At 33.3% G+C, this 21,892-nt stretch overlaps 1 pseudogene; it reads right to left on the reverse strand.

Annotated features, from left to right (window-relative positions):
• Positions 1–759: 759 nt before the first annotated feature.
• Positions 760–21,892, reverse strand: part of LOC111719539 — a 166,459-nt pseudogene continuing 145,326 nt past the window's right edge.

Below are 21,892 nucleotides of genomic sequence, written 5' to 3' on the forward strand. Positions count from 1 at the left end.
AAGAAAATGATATTATATAATAATGTGTGTCATCCAAATTGATGTACTTGACTCAGAAAGCACTGTGTCACATAAATAATAGTTTGAATTTAACTATATATTACTATTTTTCTGTTATAGAATAGGACAACTAAGACAGACCCTGTTAAATAAATATAGGTCATCTAAGATTTTTTAATGGCAGTTAATTCAGAAAAAAAAAAAAAAAAAAAAAAAAACTACTATCAACTAATGAAGAAAAAAAGAGCAGAAATAAGAACAGGATTAAATCATCACTAAGAAGCTCATATATTGATGTCTTTAATTTCTAAAACAATGTACATTGCAATGTGTTTAAAAATGCTGTATATAAATTATTTCATTTATTTTTGATAATAACCCAAAAGATAGGTGCTACGATCCATCTTTTTACAGATTTAACAACAGACAGAATTAAGTGACTTCCAGAGATCGCACAATGAGTATAAATCTGAAGCAGGATTTAAAATCTATGTCTACTTAACACCAAGGTGTTAATAATAATAATTATAAGTATTTTAATAATTTGCCTTTGATAAATAATTATTAATTATTTTTCTGTGCAACACATTGTGCTAAATCCTGTTGATATAAAGATAGAAGCTGTTCTTATAGAGCTGATGTCTGTGACAATTTCAATGAGACACTTAAGGAAAGAGGAAACAAGGTTTTCTTTTTGTTACTATTATTGTTCAGCAAGTTTATTGTTTTAATCCAAAAAATTTCCTAAATGTCCATGTTTTAACTATCAGCTGCATGTTTCTGGGCTCTGAGGAAATTCAACTTCTTCTGAACAATTGGTCTTCTGGCAAGGGATATTTTGGGAAGGTTTCATCTTTGTAACTTTCCTCTTGAGTTTATTTTTGTATACTAGAGTCTTCCATGTACCAACAAGATCTTTCTTTTATATTTCCATCATGGCAAGAGCTATATTATTTTCATGTGCTATGATAATTTTTAATATCTTTATGTTCTTCCATGAAATAACATATATACTCTGTAATATTTTGGTTTAAAACTGTGTTTATTATGTATTCCAATGCTGAATTCCTTGATTTCTAAATCATACCCAGGGAAGCGTTTGATACTGTAAGAAATAGGCCACCATCCACAGGTCCTGTAAGGACCCCATCCACAGGACCCCAAAAAACTTTGTTTCTAATGGTAGTTCTGGCAAGACCTGCCAGATAGAATGCGAAAGCATAAGGCTGACCAGCACTCATCTCTAGGTACTCCCATTTCATAGTTCGTTTATCCATGCCAAATCTGTTAAGAAGACTGAAGGCTACAAGCAGACGTGTATAATAAGGGATAGCATAATTTGTCAGGCCAACTTTCACACCATACTTTGGTAACTCAGTATAAGCTTCACAATCATATCCCCTTCTATACAGCAGCAATTTGGCAGATGATGTTTCTATTAGTGATGGGAATATCATCTTTGTTGTTGTTGTTCTGCTATATTGCTTTTATTCTGGATTGCCAAATGTTCCTGTGTACTACTAATCTGTTTTTCCTTCTCTCCTCTGGAATTTCAGTTTGTATCTCTTGAAGTAGACCTTTTCTTGGCAGTTTTAACAAACACCATTCTATAAAATGAAAGCAGAACCTTGGTACAGACCAGGGATCTCACAACATTGCAAAGGTAGGGATGAGAAGAACAGTTTTTATGATGATCAGAAGGCACACTTGAGTTGAACCTTGGAGGAAGGGTAAGATTCCAAAAGATTAGATAGATTAACAGGAAGTACGAATTCATCCAAAGTATGATAGCATAACCATTTTCCATCAGAGGCAATCCATATTTTCAACTCCATGCCTGGCCAGATATATCCAGGTTATTTTTCATTTATTTTTGCATCTTTTTGCATTGTCTTTCCATTAAATTGTAAATTCCTTGAGGGAAGATATTGTCTTTCTTTTCCTTATTTGTATCTCCAGTACTCAGCACAGTACCTGGCAAATAAAAGGTGCTTAATAAAACAATTATTGAATTTAATTAAAGAGAAAAATGATAGGATAAGAATGGGAAAATTAAAGAAGTTCATTCTAGTTGCAACACAGAATGCTTAAGAAGGAGTAGCATGAGATAGTTCTGGGAACGTGGGTGGAATTAAATTATATAGATTTTTGAATGTCAGAATAAGGAACATTATTTGATAAAAAAAATAAAAGTGGTATGGGAAGACATTGAACATTTTGAGAAATGATGGCACTTAGTTAAGATTAAAAATATACACTTGAACATTGTTAGAGGCTGAATTAACCCTTTCAGTAATTTAGACCAGATTTCTTATTTTATATATAAGAAATCTAAAGAATAGACAGGCAAAGCTAATTGCTCAATCATGGGGCAAGTTAGGGGCAGAATGGAAACTGAAAGTCATGTTTCCTCATTGTTGTATCTTAAGCCTGTGCTCTTTTCAGTGAACCATACAGTTTTAGACAGTCCAGAAAGTCATGTAGAATGACTAATGCAAAGGCTTCTAAAAATATTTATTGCAAGTGTAGGCTTAACCACAGTTATTCAAAGGAGAAGAATAGTGTAGAAAGGCTTGAGCAAAAATAAAATATTATATTAATAATAAATTCAATAATAAAGACAACATCCAGGTATGGAAAAAAAGTTTGTATTTAATACATCATTTTATTTTATTTAGTATAGCAAGAGCTAAATTGTCTCACCCACAGAAGAAGAGAACTTACATAAAATTTTAGAGAGATGCCATCAATATTCATGCAGGAAACAGAAATCTCTTCATCGCTTCTAGTTAATGAGAAAGGGCATTGTCCTATTAATAATGATACTATGCCATATTTTACTTAAGGTAAAGTAGAGATTGCTCTTTTTATAACCTATAGAATTAAAAAAAGCATCTGACAACTACTGAATTCTGAAGAAAATAAATGTTAAAATCATATTTACACAAAGATAAAAATGCAACTATTATGATGACAATTGTGATTTTTGAAATATGTTTGTTTGATGTAGTTATAAATGAAAGGATTTCAACATAGAATCACCTAGGCTAAATGGTCATAATTATAAACATATAAGGTTTGACAGAAATCCTATACTCATTCAAATCCTGTGTCAAGCACTTAAAGAATCATGATTTCTGATTATATAAGACTTTTTTGCTGCAGTAAATAGCTGCAAGGTCATAGATTCTTGGGTCTCTGAATAACACTTCACCTAAGTTTTTCATTCCAATAAGGAATTTTCTCCCACCTGAGTTTGGTATTGATAAATGATTCAAAAACTTTACCCACATCTGGTATGTCTCCTTCCCACAACTGTCATTTATTACCTGTTCTCAACCAATCCTATCATTAATGTATAACATTTCCATAATCAGAACCCAGGACCAAGCATGTTCCCTCTCTTGAGATATTCACTATCGTACAATTCTCTTTCTTCTGATGGTTTTTGCTTCTGTTGAGATGAACTTCTTCCTGTATTGACTTATAGTGTGTGTATTTCTTTGTGCATATTTTTTTCCTATTTGATGTTCCATATGTAGTGAAGCTTATACTTGTATGAGCTTCCCAATGTGAATTTCTTGTAAATTCTCAAACATGGAGTTTTGCTCTAATCCAGGCAATGAGGCCATGTATAGCCATTATTACCTTAATTGATCTAATTTTATTTTTAGAAAGAATACAAAAAATGATAGTTTTATTTTGTTTCATTTTTAGAATAACATCAGAAACATTAAAATTCACTGTGAAATTGGAGATAAGTTTCCAGGTCAAGGTAATTGGACAAAAGGCCAAACTACTCAAGTAAAATTGTGCTTCTGTGTTCTCTACTAAGGATAAATTTTTTTGTCCTGGAATATTTTTTAAAATTATTTATTTATTTACATGTAGTTGAAATTGGAGATAAACAAAAGCACTATAAAAGATAAATCAAGTTGGTGTCAATGAGTTTTGGTCACCAAAGGAACTGTGAGTGGTTTGCTGAGCTGTAACCTTTGAAATATTGTGAAAAATCAAAGAGAAATTGCTTGATTAGTGATGAACATGAAGTATCTTAATTTTTTTAAACAAAAGAAACCAGTAAGATTTTTTCAGTTTTAGATCAATGAATTGACTTTTGATCCTGGCAAATTTATACATTATCTCAATTACAAAAGTATATTACTTTCTTGTGTGAAACGTGGAATTTATTTCCAAAGAGAAATAATGTTACATGTAATGGTTAGTTTCTAAGGCTAGTTCATGAAATAACCTTATATCCGGCAAGTAGATTACTTAGAACACTTATAATAAGGCATCTTTCTGAACCTAATATTGGGCAGAAATTTTATCAATGTTTCCTATGGAAACATTAAGAGTAAAGTCAGACAATTTGAGGTGAAGATTATGGCAGACTAAGGGATGGGGTAAAACTGGCCATCTAAATAAAAATTCATGGTCCTTAAATCAGGGATTGTCTGATTGTTCAATAGTAGTTGTGGAAACTTTACATTACTGCCATTTCAAATCCTCTATTTCATTTTTTTTATTATAATAACTTTTTATTGACAGAACCCATGCCAGGGTAATTTTTTACAACATTATCCCATGCACTCACTTCTGTTCTGATTTTTCCCCTCTCTCCCTCCATCCCCTCCCCTACATGGCGAGCAATCCTATATATGTTAAATATGTTACAGTATATCCTAGATACAATATATGTGTGCAGAACCAAACTGTTCTCTTGTTGCACAGGGAGAATTGGATTCAGAAGGTAGAAATAACCCAGGAAGAAAAACAAAAATACAAACAGTTTACATTAATTTCCCAGTGTTCTTTCTTGGATGTAGCTGCTTCTGTCCATCATTGTCAAATCCTCTATTTCAAACAAGATTATTTGTCTCAGTCAAATTTACTTTTCAGAGATTAGGGACTTTGCTTAAAATTAAAAAGATGATAATTCTATAATAAACTTTGGTAGGAGGCATAATTTATACCACATTCTGCCTCTTGAAAATATTCATAGGTAAATTATCATGTTGAATCCCTATAAGATTCAAAGTCCAAAGACCATGGGCTCACATGAACTAGATCTAACAAACACTGGTGATCTCTTACAAACAAGTTCATTTTATCTTTTTGAATCATTGTCCCTATTTGAATTCCCTTAGTATATTACTAATATATATTCTTTACATATATTAATATGTAATTTACATATATTAATATGATATTTAATATGTGAATTCATAAACATAAGATTAATCATATTGCATGTAGAATTTAAGATTCCTTCTCATGTATCTAAGAGATTGAATCCCAGAATCAGTGTCATTGCAGTTCAGTTCCAGGGCCATATACAAACATATGTGTACTATTCTGATGTCCTACTGCTTTAAGTCACTATGACTGATAAGGCAAGGGAGTGTTAGAAAAAATCATCTGTTACTACCAGACCCTCTAGAATGAAATTTTGCTCTGTTTTTGATATGATCTGGATATATAGACATACAAGGACAAGGATGTGACCAACCAGATTTAATAGACCACTAAGGGGAAAGTTAGCTATTCTTAATCCTCCAGATTTCAGAGGATTGCTGCATATTCTGAAAAACAATCAATATAGTACCAGTGAACATTTTTACATTTATTTCCCTTTATTATCTCCAAATAAAGTGAAACTTCCTGTATTAAGCATGAGAATGAACTCCAAAATATATAATTATTTGAGATAGAAACTTATTAGGTCATTTATTAGAGGAAGAAAGACTGTAGAAGGCTACCTCCTCAATCGCTGCAAGGTTGACATTATATAAGGTTTTGGAGAAGATTACTAGTACAAGAACATATGTAGTACTTAAGATCTTTTATAGAGAGGGCAATTTCCTGGCAGGATCTAATGAGTTCAATGTTAGTAAGCAAAAACATACAAATTAAGATCAATTGAGATGACGAATAAATATTCCTATTTGGGGAATTCAAAACCCAGCATTAGATTGGCCCCAGATTTAAATGGTACCCAAGCATTTTCAATAGCCATTTGGCTTCTTTGGGAGTATCTCTAAGGTCACCACTTTCTTTTTCAAATGTATTTATAGCTTTTTATTTTCAAAATAGAAGCAAAATTAGTTTTCAACATTCAATCTTGCAAAACCTTGTGTTCTGAATTTTTCTCCCTTCATTCCCCCAACCCCCTCCCCTAGATAACAAGTGATCCAAGAAAGGTTAAACATATAATTTTTTTCTAAATACATTTCTGTATTTATCATGTTTTATAAGAAAAACCAGATCAAAAAGGGAAAGAATGAGAAAGAAAAGCAAAAACCAAAAAAGTGAAAATATTATGTTGTGATCTACATTCAGTCCCCATATTGCTCTCTTTGAATGCAGATGACTCTCTCCATCACAAATCTATTGGAATTGGCCTGAATCACCTCATTGTTGAAAAGAGCTATGTCCATCAGAATTGATCATCAAATAATCTTTGTTCTACTCATTTTAGTTAGCAACAGTCCATTCAAGTCTCTCCAGGTTTTTCTGAAATCATCCTGGTGATTATTTCTTATAGAACAATAATATTCAATTGCATTTATATGAGACCACCAGTTTCTGAAAACATATTAAGTCAGGTTCAGATAATATCAATAAATAGATTTTACAAATAATAAAATAAAATATTTCCTTATTCTTATAATTGTATTCTTTTGATTGAGGAATTAATTTGATAAGTTATCATTCTCTCTAGTCCTTTACATTTGAAACTAAAGAGATCATATGCCTTGATCCTTCCATCTAAAAGATTCTGAGGTTCATAGACTTTGCTTTGCAATTTAAATATCCTGGTCTTTGTCATACAGGTTGTAATTGAGAAGCTTGGATTTGAAATCAAGTCCTTTAATTCCAAATCCAGAGATTATTCTGCCATATAATACTATCTCAAATGCTCTCACATGTGCAGAACCAGCACAACACTTGTTATTAGTATTATTTTAATTTATTATTCCAATGTGCAGAAGTAATTTAGATTAACCAAAAATTCAGGCTTCTGGTATTAATTAGAATATATATATATATATATATATATATATATATATATATATATACTACATTGTTTCTGTCTTTCAAAAAATACATAAATGACTACTATCATTTATAAACAACACCATTCGTAGATACAGTATCATTGTATCATGTTGTTTCTACTAAAATCTTCCATCACTGCTATTCTCACTGCTATACAAGCAACTATATTCATAAATACCAAATAGATATTTTATAAATGTTTTATGCTTTAATTACTTTTTATTCTCTCTCTGTATGTCTCTCTTTCTCTCTCTCTCTCTCTCTCTTTCTCACACACACACACACACACACACAGATACAGACAGACACACACACACACACACACACACATAAACACCACAAATTCATTTGTAATTTATCAATAAGTTCAGTGTCTAATGGAAGAATATAACCCAATATCCATAATTGTATAAGCCTTTATATGTCCCTTTAGATGGAAACACCCATGTAAGGGGTTAGGGAATTGTTTCCAGGAGATAAGAACTGGCACTGTGTTTCCTTGCAGCATGTTTTTGCCTAAAGTATAGTTGCTCTGTTCTGAAGTTCAGGTCTAAAAGTGAAGACTCTCTTCTCTCACAGAAGATAACCTAAGGACCAGCTCTTCATATAGCTCAGAGAAACAGGCTTAGAGTTTTTATTATTATTGTCATTAGTAGAAATGCTAAGGATAGAGATAAGAATCTAGGACCTAGGAATGTAAGACATGGGGTGGCTAAAGATCAACAATACAGAACAGATAATTTACTCAGCCCAATCGAGAAGTATTGAGAAGTTCCTAATTCTAGCCCAGCAGGCATTGTACTTGAAATTGGTGTGATTAATGTCAAGAAGCAACTGAACTAAACTGTAAACTTAATCTGTCTTTTTTTCTAAATAGAGAGATAATATCAATGTATTTTGTTTTTCGGCATTGGAGAAAATATTTTCATCTTTGTTCTTTTTGAATTTTTGAAGCAAACATTTCTTTGTAAAAATTAATTTGATATTTTTAAAGAAATTAGGCATCTAGTTTTACTCCCTAAAATTGTAGAGAATACAATCAGTGCCATTTTAGTTTATTTTTATTGTAATCATCAATATCATCTTAATTAAAATCATGTGTAATATATGCACTTTAATAAAATGATGGTAAACAATCATTAGGAAACAAGGATTAGAGATTGAATTTAGAAATGAGTTAAAATTTTTCTATTATAAGTTGTATTTATCTACTTTATTATAAAGATAATTTTTCTTTCAAATACGTAGTTTTATTTTAATTTTTCCTTAATTCTTCAATCTGTTTATATAAGCTTAATTCTATTAAATTACACATCTCACTATTGTACCTGAGGAAAATAGCCTGATTTTATTTTTTTAGAAAACAGTAATTGCTACCAATTATCATGGCATCATTTTTTTTTTGGAGGGGTGTGCATGTGTATGTGTGTGTGTGTGTGTGTGTGTGTGTGTGTGTACATACAATCAACACTTTGGCAATGTTATAATAGGCATCTGGAGGAGGGAAATGAAATTTTATGTATACCTTGTAAGTTCTGTTTTCATTCTAGGAAACTTTCTTTCTGTATGTCTCCTGCATTAGAATACAAGTTCTGGGAGAACAGGAACTTGACTTTTTTTCCCCTTTGTATCTCCATAGCTTATGTAACAGAGGTGGTATTTTTTGTTGTTGTTGTTTATTTTAGTTTTTGTAAACTAACTCTTTTTTTTCAGGTTGGAAGCCAAATTTGGCCCATGGGACACAATTTATTGACTCTTGTGTAAAGAAATAGAAATCTTTTGATTGCTATGTCACATTGAAAGCTTATAGTTATTCTAAGTCTCTTCTTTTGGCTCTGGTCTTTTAAGCTTTAGTGCATTCTAGTTTTTTGGGTTTTTTTGGTACAAAAATAATTATGTATTAAATATATACAATGTTACCAGTATCCTTGGATCACTTTCCAAGAATGAGTCTAGCTACGTTTTCTCCTAAACTTCTGAGGGTACTTTTTTTTTAATTTAATAGCCTTGTATTTACAGGTTATATGAATGGGTAACTTTACAGCATTGACAAATGCCAAACCTCTTGTTCCAATTTTTCACCTCTTTCCCCCATCCCCTCCCCCAGATGGCAGGATGAGCAGTAGATGTTAAATATATTAAAATATAAATTAGATACACAATAAGTATACATGACCAAATCATTATTTTGCTGTACAAAAAGATTCAGACTCTGAAATATTGTACAATTAGCCTGGGAGGAAATCCAAAATGCAGGTGGGCAAAAATATAAGGATTGGGAATTCAATGTAATAGTTCTTCGGCATCTCCCAGAGTTCTTTCACTGGGCATAGCTGGTTCAGTTCATCACTGCTCCATTGGAAATGATTTGGTTGATCTCATTGCTGAGGATAGCCAAGTCCATCAAAATTGGACATCATATAGTATTATTGTTGAAGTACATAATGATCTCTTGGCCCTGATTGTTTCACTCAGCATCAGTTCATGTAAGTCTCTCCAGGCCTTTCTGAAATCATCCTGTTGGTCATTTCTTACAGAACAATAATATTCCATAATATTCATATACTACAGTTTATTCAGCCATTCTTCAACTGATGGGCATCCACTCAGTTTCCAGTTTCTAGCCACTACAAAGAGGGCTGCCACACACATTCGTGCACATACACGTCCCTTTCCCTACCTTATGATCTCTTTGGGATATAAGCCCAATAGTAACACTGTTGGATCAAAGGGTATTCACAGTTTGATAACTTTTTGAACATAGTTCCAAATTGCTCTCCAGAATGGTTGGATGTAACAGTTCCACCAAGAATGTATTAGTGTCCCTGTTTTCCCACATCCCTTCAAACATTTCGCATTATCTTTCCCTGTCATTCTAGCCAATCTGACAGGTGTGTAGTGGTATCACAGAGTTGTCTTAATTTGCATTTATCTGATTAATAATGACTTATTACTATAAATGAAAAGATGGAGCATCTTTTCATATGACTAGAAATAGTTTCAATTTCTTAATCTGAGAATTGTTTCTTCATATCCTTTCACCATTTATCAATTGGAGAATGGCTTGATTTTTTATAAATTAGAATCAATTCTCTATATATTTTGGAAATGAGGCCTTTATCAGAACCTTTGACTGTAAAAATATTTTCCCAGTTTATTGTTTCCCTTCTAATCTTGTCTGCATTAGTTTTGTTTGTACAAAAACTTTTCAGTTTGTTATAATCGAAATTTTCTATTTTCTGATCAGTAATGATCTATTCTTTAGTCATAAATTCCTTTCTCTTCCACAGGTCTGAGAGGTAAACTATCCTGTGTTCCTCTAATTTATTTATAATCTCATTCTTTATGCCTAGGTCATGAACCATTTTGACCTTATCTTGGTGTATGGTGTTAAGTGTGGATCAATGCCTAGATTCTGCCATATTAGTTTCCAATTTTCCCAGCAATATTTGTCAAACAGTAAGTTCTTATCCCAAAAGCTGGGGTCTTTGGGTTTGTCAAACACTAGGTTGCTATAGTTGTTGACTGTTTTGTCCCTTGAACCTAACTTATTCCACTGATCTACTAATCTATTACTTAGCCAATACCAAATGGTTTTGGTAACTGCTGCTCTATAATATCATTTTAGATCTGGTACAGCTAAGCCACTTCATTTGATTTTTTTTTTTCATTAATTCCCTTGAAATTCTTAACCTTTTGTTTTTCTATATGAATTTTGTTGTTATTTTTTCTAGATCATTAAAATAGTTTTATGGGAGTCTGATTGGTATAGCACTAAACAAACAGATTAGTTTAGGTAGTATTGTCATCTTTATTATATTTGCTCGCCCTATCCAAGAGCATTTAATATTTTTCCAATTGGTTAGATCAGACTTAATTTGTGTGAAAAGTGAATATTTTATATTATCAGTAGTTACTTTAATTTCCCTTGGCAGATAGATTCCTAAATATTTTATATTATCAGTAGTTACTTTAAATGGAATTTCTCTTTGTAACTCTGACTGTTGCATTTTGTTAGTGATATATAAGAATGCTGATGACTTTTGTGGTTTTATTTTATAACCAGCAACTTTGCTAAAGTTGTGGATTATTTCTAATAACTTTTTAGTAGAATCTCTGGGGTTCTCTAAGTATATCATCATATCATAAGCAAAGTGTGATAATTTGGTTTCCTCATTGCCTATTCTTATTCCTTTAATCTCTTTCTCAGCTCTTATTGCCAAAGCTAGCATTTCTAATACAATATTAAATAGTAACAGTGATAGTGGGCAACCTTGTTTCACTCCTGATCTTATTGGGAATGGTTGCAGTTTGTCTCTATTACATATGATGCTTACTGATGGTTTTAAATAAAGATGCTACTGATTATTTTAAGGAAAAGTCTATTTATTCCCATACTCTCAAGTGTTTTTAATAAAAATGGATGTTGGATTTTATCAAATGCTTTTTCTCTATCTATTGAGATGATCATATGTTTTTTGTTAATTTGGTTATTAATATGGCAAATTATATTGAAAGTTTTCCTAATATTGAACCAGGCTTGCATTCCTGGTACAAATCCTACTTGATCATAGTGTATTATCCTGGGGATGATTTTCTGTAGTCTTTTTGCTAATATCTTATTTAAGATTTTAGCATCAATATTCATTAGGGAGATTGGTCTATAATTTTCTTTCTCTGTTTTCAACCTACCTGGTTTAGGTATTAGTACCATGTCTGTGTCATAAAAGGAATTTGGTAGGACCCCTTCATTCCCTATTTTATGAAAATATTTATGTAGCATTGGGCCCAATTGTTCTTTAAATGTTTGGTAGAATTCACATGTAAATCCATCTGGTCCTGGGGATTTTTTCTCAGGGAGCTGTTTAATAGCCTGTTCTATTTCTTTTTCTGAAATGGGGTTATTCAAGCAATTTACTTCCTCCTCTGTTAGTCTGGGAAGTCTTTTTTGGAGGTAGTCATTCATTAAACTTCGGTTATCAAATTTATTGGCATAAAGTTGGGCAAAATAACTCCTTATTATGTCTCTAATTTCCTCTTCCTTGGTGGAAATTTCTCCCTTTTCATTTTTAAGACTACTAATTTCATTTTTCTCCCTCCTTTTTCTAATCAGATTTACCAAAGGCTTATCTATTTTATTGGCTTTTTCATAGAACCAACTCTTAGTTTTATTAATTAGTTCAATAGTTTTTTTATGTTCAATATTATTAATTTCTCCTTTTAATTTTAGAACTTCAAATTTAGTATTTGATTGGGGGGGTTTTAATTTAGTCTTTTTTTTAGTTTTTTTAGTTGCAAGCTCAATTCATTAATCATTTCTTTCTCTGTTTTATTCAAGTAAGCCTCTAAGGATATAAAATTTTCTCTTATTACGGCTCTGGCTGCGTTGCACAAATTTTGGTATGACGTCTCATCGTTGTCATTATCTTGAGTGAAATTATTAATTATATCTATAATTTGCTGTTTCACCCAATCATTCTTTAAGATAAGATTGTTTAGTTTCCAATTACTTTTTGGTCTATTTACCCCTTACTTTTTGTTTAATGTAGTTTTTATTGCATTGTGATCTGAAAAGAAAACATTTACTATTTCTGCCTTCTTGCATTTAATTTTGAGGTCTTTATGTCCTAATATATGGTCAATTTTTGAATTGGTTCCATGAACTGCTGAGAAGTAAGTATATTCCCTGCTGTCTCCATTCAATTTTCTCCAAAGATCTAATATACCTAATTTTTCTAATATTCTATTTATTTCTTTAATTTCTTTCTTATTTGTTTTGTGGTTTGATTTGTCTAATTCTGAGAGTGCAAGGTTGAGATCTCCCACTATTACAGTTTTGTTGTCTTTTTCTTCTTGCAACTCTCTTAACTTCTCCTTTAGGAAGTTGGATGCTATACCACTCGGTGCATATATGTTTAGTATTGATATTGCTTCGTTGTTTATGCTACCCTTTAGCAAGATGCAGTTTTCTTCCTTATCTCTTTTAATTAGATCAATTTTTGCTTTTGCTCGATCTGAGATAAGGATGGCTCCCCCTGCTTTTTTGACTTCACCTGAAGCATAATAGATTTTGCTCCAGCCTTTTACCTTTACTCTGTATGTATCTCCCTGCTTTAAATGTATTTCTTGTAAACAACATATTGTAGGGTTCTGACTTTTGATCCAGTCTGCTATCTGTCTCCTCTTTATGGGAGAGTTCATCCCATTCACATTTACGGTTAGAATTACTAATTCTGTATTTCCTGTCATCCTAGTATCCCCAGATTATGCTTTACTTTTTCTTGCCCCCCCAACCCTCTTTCCCCTTTGTAAACTTATGTACCCCACTTGTATCACAATGCTTACCCTCTTTAGAATTCCTCCTTCCCCCTATTTGAATCTTTTACCCTTTCTTCCCTTATTACTCTTTTTCTTTTCCCTTTTCTTCTCCCCCTTTTTTAATAAGGTGAGAGAGAATTTTCTCTAAAACAAATATGTCAATTATTTACTCTTTGAGGCAACTCTGATGAGAGTAAGATTCACACAATGTTCCTCCCCCTCTCTAAATTCCCTCAGATATGCTAAGTTTCCTTTGGCTCTTTGTAGGATGTAGTTTCCCTCTTTTTATCCCTCCTTCCCACCTTATTCTGCCATCATCCCTTTTCCATATCTACTTCCCTTTTTATGTTATATCAGTAAAATCAAATTATACATGTAGTCTTTTTGTATATCCACAACAGAAATACAATTCTCAAGAATTCTTTTTACCTTTTCTGTATCTCTTGAGTCCTATGGTTGGAGATTGAATTTTTTGTTTAGTTCTGTTTTTTTCCTTTGAAACAAATGGAATATTTGTTTCATTAAATGTCCATCTTCTTCCCTGGAAGAAAATGCTCAGCTTAGATGGGTAGTTTATTCTTGGCTGCATTCCAAGTTCTTTTGCCTTTTGGAATATCAGATTCCATGCCCTTTGATCCTTTAATGTGTAGGCAGCCAGATCTTGGGTGATCCTTATTGTGGCACCTCGGTATTTAAATTGTTTTTTTCTGGCTGCTTGTAAAAATTTTTCCTTAATCTGATAGTTCTGAAATTTGGCCACAATATTCCTTGGGGTTTTTATTTTAGGGTCTTTTTCAGAAGGTGTTCGATGAATTCTTTCAATGCCTATTTTACCTTCTGATTCTATTACTGGTCAGTTTTCTTTGATGATTTCTTGTAAAATAGTATCTAGGCTCTTTTTTTCATCATAATTTTTGGAAAGTCCAATAATCCTCAGATTATCTCTCCTAGATCTATTTTCCAAGTCTGTCATTTTTGCATGTAGCTAATTCATGGTTTTTTCCAGTTTGTCATTTTTTTTTTTTTGTTTTGCTTGACTGATTCTTGGTGTCTCAATGAATCATTAGTTTCTATTTGTTCCGTTCTGATTTTTAAAGAATTATTTTCATTAGCTTTTTTTACTTCTTTCTCTATATGTCCAATTGAGTTTTTAAATGAATTGTTTTACTCGATTGATTTTTTTTACATTTCACTAATTTTTTTTTAGTGAATTATTTTCTTTTTCCAATTCACAGATCCTACTTTCATGTGAGTTCTTTGTCTTTTCCAATTCACAAATCTTACTTTCCAGAGATTTTTTTTTTACTTTTTCCAATTCACAAATTATGTTTACCTGCACTTCTTGGGAATTTTTTATCTTTTCCAATTCATATTTCAGGAAGTTGTTGCTCTCTTGTAAAACTTCTCTTTCCTTTCCCCATCTTTCTTCCAACTCTCTTTTCAGACTTTTAATGGTCTCTTCTACGAGAGCATCATGTAAAAGGGGACAGGTGACATTCCCCTTTGGGATATTATCTAGTGCCTGTTTGCTATTAGTCTCTTCATGTTTGCAGACTTTTTCCATATAGAAGCTGTTGATTGTTCTTTTTATTTTTTTATTCATTTTCTAAAGTCTTTGGGTATGCCTCCTAGGCAAGGGGGTTACCAGCTTCCTCTGCAGAGCAGGGAGAGATGTAAACCGGATTCCGGCTCCAAGGTATGGGAGTGCTCTGAGTGAGAGTTTTCCCTTCCACCATCTGGAGGTGGATTCAGCACTGGCTTAGCTATCGAAGTGCCCAGTTGAGCTGTGTTGTTGCTCTAAGACTAGAGACTAAGTGGTGAAAATGTCACTGCCCCAGGCCAGAGCCCCTTATGGGGCTGGGGGTATTAGTAGCTGACCAGCAAATAGCCCGGCTCTACCGGAAGTCTGCCCGGAAGTCTCTGCCCAGACATCTCTGCTCCACGCAAATTGGCCCTGCTAAATCTTTATTGCCCCAAGCCTAGCCCCCCACTGTGCAGATTAGAGGCTAACCTGGGCTGTGCCCTCCTGCTGTGCAAGTTCGCAACTGCCCCAAGGAAAAATCCTGTACTGTGGGTTGGAGCTGTGAGCTTCTGCTGCGATTTGTACTCTCACTTCCGGTTTGAGGCTCTGCTCCGAGTCTTAGTTCTCTCCCTGCCTGTGCTGATCTTCCCCCCTTCCCCCCACCTCCCCTGGCCCCAGGATAAACCTTTTTTGGTGAGACTGCAGATTTTCTTTGGCTGGGGAGTTGTTATACTTCTAATCTTTACGAATTGTAGTAATCAAGACTATTTTTGAGGTTCAATATAATATTGATAAAGAGAGTAAGAGAAGAGCTTAGAAAGTCACGTGTTCCTTCTCCGCCATCTTAACTCCTCCCCTGTAAACTAACTCTTAATAAAAGCTTTTCCATTCATCCATCAAAGGAGATAAAATGTGGTCTACATTGTCAAGAGAAAATGCTTTTGCTAAAGAGTCTATTTGGACTCACAACTGTTAACATAACCTGAATGAAGAACAGAGATTGTATGGATAGTAGGGAATAAAAGATTTTTTGGAGTCTTTATAATTCTATTATGGGCTCCTAAGAAGATAATCATTATAGTTACAACACATAATCCACTTTTCTACAGCTATTCACCATCACTTTCTTTTAGACACTAAAAAATACGGTACAATTAGTCTACTTGGCGGTTCTTGAAGTTGGCATTCTATTTCCAACCTTTCTCCTTTTGCATAGATTATATCCCAAATATGGAATAAAATCACCTTCAACTCTTTGAATATTTAATTAGCTTTAAGGCTCATGTCAAGTATCAGATGCTAGAGGAAGTCTAGGTAAATCTTTCCTTCCTCAAATAGCCCCATTTTTACTTATCTGATTAGATTCTATAATTCCCCTGTACAATCTAAACTTGAGAGAGGGACATTTTTAGTTTTTATATTTGTATTCCATCTTCCTAGCACAATGTCTTCCAGATATTCCACTAAATATTTATTGTTGAATAATATTAAAGATAGAAATTATTAGACCTAATAAATATATATTATAAGCAATTCATTCCAAAAGTATCGGATTTTTGTTTCCACCTCTGTAAAATAAAGTATATTAGTTGGATTAAGATCAGAATAAAATGGGTGATCTCTAAATATTTTGGGGTTATAAATATTATTTAAAAAGGAAAGACAGAGACAGAGTCAGAGAGATAAGAAGAGATGGAGAAACAGAGACCCAGAGATAGAGAGACAGAGAAAGAGAGAGAGAGAGAGACAGAAAAAGAGAGAGAGATAGAGATACAGAGAGGGAGCGAAGAATTGAGGGAGAGAGGGAAAGGGAAAGGGAGGGAGAAAAAGTAAAGAAACTTGAAGCATAAGGGTTTAATGGCGTACTTGCTATTGAGCTATCTATAACCTTCCTTGATGATCCAGGGCCATCTCCAGGGACTCTGATTTATATGTTGCCACTGGATCCAAATTGCTCTGGAAGAGACTAAGGCTTTTGACTTTGTACAATCCACTCTCATTTATATCTAACTCATTTACAAGCCGTGGCATTGCCTCCCTGATGTCATGGTCCTCTTTGAAAATGAAGGACAAACAACAGGTCCAACAAATAGCTAATGGCATCTCATTAAGTACTGTCAGCATTTAAAGTATTCTACCACAAAAATGTTCTTCCACCATCACAACTTTTTCTCAAGAGAAAAAGTGAAAAATATTGGTCAAAATAACTTATACCATCATTGGTAAAAAGCTATAATTTATTCATTTTTCACTTTTGGTTATTAAGATTTATTAGTGAAGATTTTCATCAATTCACAGAACTTCGTGCTGTCTTTTGATAGATTACTTTCCCATCTAGTCTTATGTTATAGTTTAATATATTTATTCCAGTGCTCCCAAACTTTATTAATAAGGAAAAATAATTATTTAAATGATGATTGTTTTGTGTTATGTAACAGAGCGGTGTGTTAGGAAAAAAAATAGACAATTTGGGAGCCAGAAAATCTCAGTTTGAATCCCAGCTCTGTTGTACGAGGGACAAATTATTTTACCATCTTTTTAATATGAGGATTTTTTTATATAAAAATAGGTAACATGTCATAGATGAGCTCTAAGTTCTAGGTCCTAAATTTTATGATTCAGGTCACTGAACCTCCCTGACTGTTAGTTTTCTTATATATAAAATGTCCATAATAATATCTATTTGCTACCTCAAAGGATTGATGTCAGGATAAAAGATACTATATGCAAATTAAACTTTAAAAAACAGATGAGTATAACTTATTTTTCAAATGAAATTTGTACAATGAAATACAATCCTTTTTTTTTTCATTTTTATAAGGCAATTAGGTTAAGTGACTTGTCCAGGATCAAAAAAAAAAAAAAATACTAAGTGTTTAGTATCTGGGGTCATATTTGAACATGGGTCCTCCTGACTCTAGGAATTGCTCTATCCACTGAGCCATCTAGTTTCTTCTACAGAATAATGAGAATTATGATTGGAGTCTTAATAAGAACATATATTGTTATGACACATAATTTGAGCTGTGTCTACACAAGACCAAAACATCAGAACATTCAAAAAAAAAAATAAAAAAGAATAAATCTTGCCTTGATGAGGACCATTCAACACAGCTACCCTTCCTTTCTCCCTCAGTATTTTAAGGTTCAGAGAGTAGATTTGTTTATTAAAGATATGCATCAAATCTAAGTCATTCTGACTCCATTGGTTGCCCAATCTATACACATGCTATTTGTTTTGGCCCCAGATTACGTCAAAGTGAATGTAAATATCAATTGTTTGTATTTGGGGGCAGATATGCTGAGAATCTTCCCCTCCCAGTTGATAGTTTTTAATAGGAAAAAAAGCCATTTGTCTTAGTCTTAATTACAGAATGGGTACCTGTCCTAGTCAAACAGAGCCCTATTAAGTGCATTAATTTAAAAAAAAAATTCAGTTTCCCACAGTATGCAGGGCCATCTTCAGGCCACTGGAAGGATATGGTTTCAGAGAAAAAAGTGAGCCTGATGACCTTGCATAACTCTCCCTCACTCACATCCAATTCATTTGCATGTAATGACATCACCTCCCTGATTTCATGATCTTGGACAATAAAGGACAAACAACAACAAATTCATTCAAATTAGTGCTTTGCCAAAGATGCAAGATACCTAAAACTTGACATTCAATTGTAAAGCTCAAGCCATGAATTTTCACATATTTATGTATGAAATTTTTCTTCATAATTATTTCTTTTGGGGCTTTATGGTGCAATAGATTGAATTCTAGGTTTAGAACCTACGGGGCAGAATTTGAATCCTAGTTCTTATATATGTGTATATCATGTGGGATCTTGGCAAATTCACTTCAAATCAGCAGTGTGTTTAGATCTAAGTTATCTGCATCTATAAAATGAGAGATTGGTCCTTCTGGTTGTTGAGTCATTTGATTGTGTCTGACTCTTCATAACTCCATGAACTATCACAAACCAGATGCTTCTAACTCCCATTAATTCCTAAAGTCTATTTAAAATCATTTTGTTGTTTGTAAGACATTATCTATACAACCCCATCTTCTGCTATCCCTTTTCCTTGTTGCCATAAATCTTTTCAATGCCTTTTTCCAGTGAAATCCATCTTCTCTTTACATTGTCAAATTATTTAAACTTCAAATTCAGTGTTCTAGTATTCTAGTGAATAATCTAAATTAATTTCTTTTTTATTATAGTTTTTTTTTATTTACAAAACATATGCATGGGTAATTTTTCAACATTGACCCTTGTAAAACCTTCTGTTGAAACTTTTCCCCTCCTTCTCCCAACTCCCTCCCCTAGATGGCAGGTAGCCCAATACATGTTAAATATGTTAAATCCCATTTATGTATACATATTTATACAGTTATCTTGCTGCACAAGAAAAATCTGATCTAGAAAGAAAGAAAAAAATCATGAGAAGGAAAAAAAAATGCAAGCAAACAATAATAGAAAGAGAGTTGTGGTCTACATTCATTTCCCATACTTTTCTCTGAGTGTACCTGATTCTCTTCTTTACTGAACAATTAGAACTGATTTGAATCATCTATTGTTGAAGAGAGCCACATTGATCAGAGTTGATAACTGTATAATCTTGTTGTTGCCATGTATAAAGATCTCCTGGTGCTGCTTATTTCACTTAGCATCAATTCATGTAAATCTCTCCAGGCCTCCCTGAAATTATCCTGCTTTTTTTTTTTTAACACAACAATAATATTCCATAACATTCATAACCACAATTTATTCAGCCATTCTCCAATTGATTCATTCAACTTCCAGTTTCTAGCCACAAGTAAAAGGGCTGCCACAAACATTTTTGCACATGTGGGCCCCTTTCCCTTCTTTAAGATCTCTTTGGGATATAAGCTCAGTAGTAATACTGCTGTATCAAAGGGTATGCTCTCCAGAACGGTTGGATTAGTTCACAATTCCATCAGTAATGTATCAGTGTCCAAGTTATTCCACATCCCCTCTAACATTCATAATTACCTTTTCCTATCATTTTAGCCAATCTGACAGGTGTGTAGTGCATCTCAGAGTTGTCTTAATTTGCAATTCTCTGATAATGATTTGGAGCATCTTTTCATTATGACTAGAAATAGTTTCAATTTCTTCATCTGAAAATTGTCTGTTCATAACCTTTGACCATTTATCAATTGGAGACTGGCTTGATTTCTTATAAATTAGAGTCAGTTCTCTATGTTTTGGAAATGAGGCCTTTATCAGAACCTCTGAGCGTAAAAATGGTTTCCTAGTTTCTTGCTTCTCTTCTAATCTTATCTGCATTAGTTTTGTTTGTACAAAAAGGTTTTTCACTTAATATAATAAAAATTTTCTATTTTGTGATCAATAATGATCTCTATTTATTCTTTGATCAAAAAGTCCTTTCTCCTCCAAAGCTCTGAGAAGTAAACTATCCTATTTTCTTCTAATTTATTTATAATCTCATACTTTATGCCTAAATCATGAACCTATTTTGATCTCATCTTGGTGTATGGTGTTAACTGGGGGTCAATGCCTAGTTTCTGCCATACTAATTTCCAGTTTCTCAGCAGTTTTTGTCAAATAGTGAATTCTTAACCCAAAAGCTGAGGTCTTTGAGCTTGTCAAACATTAGATTGCTGTAGTCATTGACTATTTTGTCCTGTGAAATTAACCTATTTTACTGATCAATTAATCTTTTTCTTAGTCAGTACCCCATTGTTTTGATGAGCATTAATTTATAATATGATTTTAGATCTGGTACAGCTAGGCTACCTTTATTTGCTTTTTTCCCCCATTAGTTCACTTGAAAGTGTTTGGTTCTGCACACATATATTGTATCTAGTATATACTGCGACATATTTAACATGTATAGGACTGCTAGCCATCTGAGGGAGGGGGTGGAGGAAGGGAGAGATAAAGTCAAACAGAAGTGAGCTCAAGGGATAATGTAAAGAAAAATTTTCAAAATAAAAAATACTTTTTAATTAAAAAAATAAAAATAAAATGAAGTATAAAATAAAAGCTAAGAATAAAAATAAAAAAAAATAAAGTAGTACTCTATTTCCAGGGTGGAGGGTGCACTACTCAAATTTTCTGTGCAGCTATTTTAAAAAATTCTTCTAAGAGTCTAACCACAAGCACTCTTTTCTCCCCTGGAGCTGTTGTATATGTCCCTGCCCCACTATAGCTATAGGATCTAGTGTGTTGGCTGAAGCTGGGTTTCTACTGACTGGGGATGCATTGGGACTGAACACTAGATTCCCTTGTAGTTGCCACAGACCCTCTTCACTGACCTTCCAACACATTCCTGTTGTTTGCAGGGTGAGAGATCCAGAAGCCTCCAGCACTGCTGCTGATTCAGAAGTCCTTCCTCACTGACACAGGGGTCAAGGCAATATATATATATATATATATATATATATATATATATATATTCTTTTTTCTTTGCTGGTTAATTTTTTTAATATGAGGTATTAGTAAAAGCATCTCTAAATATGGAGTAGAGGTACCCCTAGCTTCACTTGAGATCTCCCCTATGTTGGTTGACCCCAAACCAAGAGCTTCATGCTCCAGCAAGTACCCACAGTCAGCAGCTTTCCTGTCCCACTGCTTCTGTACTAATAAGTGTGCTGCTTCTTTCTCATCCAAGGTCAGATCTCTCCAGCACAGTGTGTCTGACTTTCCTAATCAGCTGAGATTTATTCAGTTTTCCTGGACTCAGACTCTAACTCTACAAACAGTCTGGAAGTAGAAAGTTTCTGTGGTGCTGAGGCACCAGCCAATCCTGCTAGCCCCAAGGACCCCCCCACTTGGCATTTATGTGTAGCTATCCCAGAGATATTTGTACTTCATATGGGTTAATCTTCAGTCCAGGTTTTTTCTTCAGATATTCTTGGGTTGTACTTGGAAGACCCATGTTCTATGCCAAGTCTTGATTTTTCACCAGTCTATGTTTGACCTGAGGTGCAAATTTGTTCTATTTGTGGGGGAAATC

This window comes from Sarcophilus harrisii, chromosome 1, assembly GCF_902635505.1.
Source record: "Sarcophilus harrisii chromosome 1, mSarHar1.11, whole genome shotgun sequence".
NCBI classification, from domain to species: domain Eukaryota; kingdom Metazoa; phylum Chordata; class Mammalia; order Dasyuromorphia; family Dasyuridae; genus Sarcophilus; species Sarcophilus harrisii.